The sequence below is a fragment of the Procambarus clarkii genome, chromosome 5 (assembly GCF_040958095.1).
Source record: "Procambarus clarkii isolate CNS0578487 chromosome 5, FALCON_Pclarkii_2.0, whole genome shotgun sequence".
Lineage (NCBI taxonomy): Eukaryota > Metazoa > Arthropoda > Malacostraca > Decapoda > Cambaridae > Procambarus > Procambarus clarkii.
In genome coordinates this window covers 40,633,014-40,639,446 of record NC_091154.1, presented here as the reverse complement: position 1 = coordinate 40,639,446, position 6,433 = coordinate 40,633,014, and the positions used below count along the sequence as shown (strand labels likewise).

The following is a 6,433-nucleotide window of genomic DNA, read 5'->3' as shown; positions in this document are numbered from 1 at the left end:
AGTAGCACGGGCTATGGTGAGCCCGTAGTGTACTTACCTGGCATAGGAGCAAGGCAAGTAGCACGGGTTATGGTGAGCCCGTAGTGTACTTACCTGGCACAGGAGCGGGGCAAGTAGCACGGGCTATGGTGAGCCCGTAGTGTACTTACCTGGCACAGGAGCAAGGCAAGTAGCACGGGCTATGGTGAACTCGTCGTGGACTTATCTGGCATAGGAGCGGGGCTGTAACTTACGTGTCTGTATCAAGTTGTTGTTTAAGATTCGCTACCCGGAACAAAAAGTTCCAAGCAGCACGGGCCAAGGTGAGCCCGTGTCTGTGTCAAGTCAGTGACTACTGGATATCCAGCGCCTCTCCTCCACCCTCAACTATCATCCACTTCACCTCGACCCGTTGAGTGACGAATCGTTTGCTACAGTGTTTAGGGATTCAATGTGTGCTCGGGAGTCCCACTCTAAAGCTTCAGTCTTAACTACTTGACGTAAATCGTTAACATTCTGGCCGGTCTGAACAGGTGTGTGTGTGTCGTTAATCTCTAAGAAGTGTAGTGGTCATTAGTAATGTAATTGTCATTGCTGTGCTCGCTAAGTGGGAGTGATTTATATATATTGTATCAGCAGACGTGCGTATTGGGAATGTCAATAGGTCCCTCCCTGCCCGTGAGACTTTTATTTGCGCATGTTGCTGGGGATGGCCGGCATCCCGTTTTCTGTCCGAGGGAGTAACTACGGAGTAACGCCGCGCCGCAAGCCGTGTGTCGGCCCAGCCTTCTAAAACGATGCTACTTATAGTAACGATGTTGTCAATAGTACAAATACAGACGTGATGGCTCAGTAAAAAGTAGACTTTTGTATTACTGAATTTGGACAAACCGGAAAAGTTTTTATATTTAACGAAACCTATCCTAAGCACCCTAGGCCGAATGCACGCTATCTGAAGCCTAATATAATACATATATGTGCTGTACTAGGCCTATAAATATTTAGGTTTTGTTTTAGCTCTACACTTTCCGAGCTCAATCAAATGAATCATATCAAGTTCTACTTTCTATTCCTCCATCACGTCGATATTTGTACTATCGTCCACATAGCTACAAAAAGTACTGTCTTATCAAGAGGATAGGTGAGACACTCTACTAAGGGGGCGTCAACCTCTCAATCTATACCAGAATAGCAGACAATCTAGCCCATATATCTATCAGTCAAATATACTATATTTGTCACTAGCTGCGTCACTCCTGAAGATCATCATCCCATTAGGTGCTGCGATATATTTGATCCCAAGGGTTGTGTGCGTGCGTGTGTACTCACCTAGTTGTGCTTGCAGGGGTTGAGCTTCGGCTCTTTGGTCCCGCCTTTTAACCGTCAATCAACTGGTGTACAGATTCGTGAGCCTACTGGGCTCTATCATATCTACCTTTGAATCTGTGTATGGAGTCAGCCTCCACCACATCACTTCCTAGTGCATTCCATTTACTAACTACTCTGACACTGAAAAAGTTCTTTCAAATGTTTCTGTGGCTCATTTGGGTACTCAGCTTCCACCTGTGTCCCCTTGTGTGTGTACCACCCGAGTTAAATAATCCATCCTGTCAATTTCCCTGAGAATATTGTATGTGGTGATCATATCTCCCCCTGTTCTTCTGTCTTCCAGCGACGTGCATTTATCGCAGCCTTTTCTCATACCTCATGCCTCTTAGTTCTGGAACTAGCCTAATGGCATACCTCTGAACTTTTTCCAGCTTCGTCTTGTGCTTGACAAGGTACGGGCTCCATGATGGGGCCGCATACTCCAGGATTGGTCTTACATACGTAGTAAACAAGGTAATGAAGGATTCCTTACACTGGCTTCGGAAGCCATTTCTGATGTTAGCCAGCCTCGCATACGTCGCCGATGTTATTCTTTTGATGTGGGCTTCAGGAGACAGGTTTGGCGTGATATCAACTCGCGTGTGTGTGTGTGTGTGTTTGTGAGCGTGTGTGTTTGTGAGCGTGTGTGTAAGAGCGTGTGTGTGTGTGAACTGAGCGAAAGATATTCTCATTTATTTGTTAAGACACGGTGAATGGGTTATCAGACAGCAAATAACTGTATAATACTGGATGAGGCGGAGTAGGAGCTCGCTGCTGTTGGTATGGGTTGTTTCAGCTGATAACTTGTGTACAAACACGGCCTCATTACTCCCAGTGAGCGCCCCCTCCTCCTCCTCCTCCACCGTCCACGCGGACTTCCAGCCACCACGGTGGTGAGCATATTGTTATTGTATTGGTTGTGAGGGTGCTGAAGGAAATATCCCCTCGACCTTCGGGATTCAATTGTAGAGAGAATTGTTAAATTTATTGCGGAATCTAGTTGGAATTTTGCACTAATTGGATTATAACTTTTGTTCAGAGTTCTAATAGGCTGCTTCGGAAAGTTATACAACTGATGCAAGTTAATAGTAATGAAAGTTTATTTCAGACTTATTAGTGATGCTGCGTGGGTAGAATTTGGCCTGTTAGTAAAAGTGAAGATGCTTGTGGTAATACAGGAGGAGTTACTGTGTCGTGGTTGACACGAGGAAATAGTTAGCCTATTATGGAGCGGACATAAATATAGTTACTATCAACTTGTGTGGTACAAGGATAGTTACTGTCCTGTGGTTGACGAGAGCAGAGGAAAGTGACCATATCGATCCAAACACAGTTGCAAGGCACGTTGCAACAATTTGGTTTGGTACTGATGGATGATTTTATTATCGAGTAGCATTGCCTTGTTAAACCCGAGCATCGTGAGGGGACTTCTTGCATCACATGACTGGCTCCTCTTGCAGTATGACCCGGGTCGTTGCACATTTGTTCTGCATCATTGTTTTCAACACGACACTATTATTTTTGCAACGTAACAGTATTGACTTTCATTAATGTTTGCATAATTTATAATCAGATTAACATTTTAAAGAGTAAGATGAGGTCCATATTACACTAATTAATTTTAACCTTGTTGTTGTTGTGATATTAACTAGCACTACCAGGCCTCTCGGGGTCCTGGTGGTGCTAGTTTGGTGATCTGAATAGAATTCAGAGCCGCTGGGGGAGACATGTATACGTAGATAGACGGAGTAGCCACTAGGAGTCATTTCTGCTAACTTCTATATGGGAACACTAAAAGTCACCATCTTCAAAACCACAGGAAAACCCTCTCATCTACTGCAGATACATCGATGATATATTCGTATGTGTGTGTGAAAGACCTCCTGGAATAGTAGGCAGCCATTAGTCTCAGGAGACTATGGAGTTGCGCTCTGGTTGTCGGTCTGGAGTGGCCTCTCCAGGGCGCAAAACCAGGGTAGGTTGATATGGGAGAAAAGTTGTTACCCATGCAGCAGGTCCCCTGCTGCATGGGTAACATAATCGTAAGGATGGAATAGTTACGATTAAAGGATCAACTTACTCAACACTCAGAGCTTAACTTTAGCCATGAACTAGGTCTCGATGGTACACTCCCTTTCCTCGATGTCTCCGTGAGTAACCAACGACAACACCCTCACTACACAAGTTTACACTATATCTACCAACACTGGAATGTGTATGAATTGTTACAGCAAATGCCCAGACATATAAAAATAAGACTAGTGTGATGAACTCATTTATACGCAGAGCCCTTCCTCGCTGTTGTGACTGGCATAACATTCACAAGGAAATGGACAGAAGCCTTCAAGTATTAATAAACAACGAGTATACAAATAGAGAAGTCAACACCCATACCTGAAGATATTTAGAAAAGTGGTGTAACAGCAAGGAACCCCTCTCATAAATCTCGATTACAAATCCACTCTGAGCTCACAGTATAAAACAGATTCAAGAATAATTAAATATATAATTTCAAACCGACAGCCCCCAGACCAAAGATAATAATTCATTATTTACAACAAAACAAATGGACTGCTGATTTAATACCTAAAAATAGCCAAAATAAACAGTACAGACCTCTCCAAAAAGTAAACGAGGCATACCAATATACATGCATAACTGCCACCTTCAATTTGCCTATACTGGTATGACCACCACAAAGCTTTCGAGAAGACTGGCCTGCCATCTACCAGCTGGTGACCCTAGACACCATGTGCAAGGTGTACATCACACAACACTCACTAGGAACATGCTAGTAGGTAATACAATACTCCTGCCATCCACCACTGACCAAAGAAGATTGCAAATCCTGGGCGTAATAAGAGAAAAACGACCCACTAGTTTACTAGTGGGTTTACTAATTTAATTACTAGTTTTCTTTATCAATTTTGGTAACTTGATTTTGCTCATCTTATTAGCGACACTAAAAAAATAGTTAGAAGCATAGGAAACTTATAATATAAGACCAACAACGCCAGCAATGTGATCATACATAAGTAAACATGCTTAAAGGAACGCTTGATGCCCACGTTGTCGGAAAATCCGACACCATTTAATATATCATACAGATAATAGCTGTATTACCAACAAGTTACCCATAGAAAACGTAACTTGTAGTGGAATTACCGTCTAAAGAAAACGGGATATCATCACCACATACTATTATAATTCACCAGCTATTCTGCTGGGAATTATTCTTAAATACATTAGTCTTTGGACTTTACCATCATAAAAACATCTTATATAAATTAACTTAATTATCAATATTAAAGTAGAGTAAATGTGACCCTTCTATCACGTTCTGAAATCTGGACAATGTAAGCCAGGCGTCAGAGGGAGGAAGGAGGCAGCCATTGTTGTGTCACCTCCGAGACGTGTAGAGCAAATTCGGCTCCTATCATTCTGGACAATGTCGGCCAGTAACGTCAATTGTATGGAGAGTTAAACAGACATTGTTTATTGAGACCAGAGGCTCACACGGGAGCAAATTCGGCTCCTGTTAAATTTACTTGGACGTAGTGTTATGGAACCCAAAGGTGTACCATTGTCAACACGCTGTCTACAAATACAAGTTAAGTGTCTATCCGAAACCCGTTTATCATTCATTTATGGCCATTAATGTCAGGATATAGGGTTAGCCGGTTAGAACGCGAAATCGCCTCATACTAAAGGTAATTAAGCCAGGTCTTTAATGTTCCATGTACTGTATAGTGTTTTCTCTGATATACTTGTCATATATAGGATTCTGGCTTCACAGCTAGCGCACTTTTGACAGGTCAAGACGAGGATGCAAGATTATGTGCACCAGTTACTGGGTGATAGAAGCTACCTCAAAGAGGATAATTTGGTGTCTACACTCTAGTTATACCTGGTGGACTAACCTGCTGTACTATAAGATAAGGAACCTTTTCAATGTATGTAGTCTATTCCTGTAGTTTGATTGGCTGCATATATATAAATATAAACCCCCCCTAATGTGTAGAGGATCGATTTGTGAGATTATGAGATTATTGCAGAAATACAGTCCACTTATCATTATACAAATTGCTATCGAAGTATATAAATTAACGTAAATATAAATTCTATATATATTCATATAAATTAAATAAATATAAATCTCACAGGTCGGTTCCCACACACGTTTTCATATATATATATATATATATATATATATATATATATATATATATATATATATATATATATATATATATATATATATATATATATATATGTTTGTGAGTTTTCAGTTGCATATGTCCTGGGGACCATTCAGGCTTGTTCGCATATATATATATATATATATATATATATATATATATATATATATATATATATATATATATATATATATATACACACACACACACATACATATATCTATATATATCTCCCGCCTGTAGCTCCATAAGAATAAAGTAAAAGTAATTTATTGAGCGCCTTGAGCCGATTAGGCTACAAGCGCTGCGTCGCTGCATTGTGATGGGACCAAGGCGTGTGAGAGGAGAGGAAGGTCACAGAAACAGGCTGGAGGTGCGTAGGTCTGCAGTGGTAGGCGTAGACGGAGAGGAAGATCTGCTGAAGGAGACATGATTAACTTCTCAGCAGCTTAGTTGTGCTGCTCACTGAGAGGATAGTTGTTATGTGGGAAATAGTTAAAGGAGGTTGTTGTAGTAGTAGTTAGAAGCAGCAGTAGTAGAAGTAGTGGTAGATGTAGTAGAAGTTGTAGTAATAGTAATGGTAGAAGGGCTATCAGTATTATTATTAGTAATAATAGTGTGAATTCATGTATCATGTGAATTCATGATACTTCATGTATCACTTGACCTAGAGACTGGAAGACTACTCAACTACCCGAAGAGCAATCAATAAGAATCCTTCCTCTTATGTTCTTTGTACACACATTCTTATACATCAAAATGACTATATTATTATATGAAAAGTAGTTGTGTGGGTGAGAATGGGAAGGGCGAGCGGGAGGGCGGGCGGGACCGGGGGGCGCCACTGGTGAAGGTGGTCGTGGGAGAGACTGGTTCAGTCGTTGTGA

At 41.3% G+C, this 6,433-nt stretch overlaps 1 protein-coding gene across 1 annotated transcript in view; it reads left to right on the top strand.

Moving 5' to 3' along the window:
- Window positions 1-6,414: 6,414 nt before the first annotated feature.
- LOC123748023 (probable G-protein coupled receptor No9) overlaps window positions 6,415-6,433 on the top strand; it is a 249,111-nt gene continuing 249,092 nt past the window's right edge. The window contains exon 1 of the mRNA XM_069301745.1: window positions 6,415-6,433. This exon is cut by the window's right edge and continues 1,159 nt beyond it. The gene's annotated coding sequence lies outside the window, so the exon portion shown is untranslated.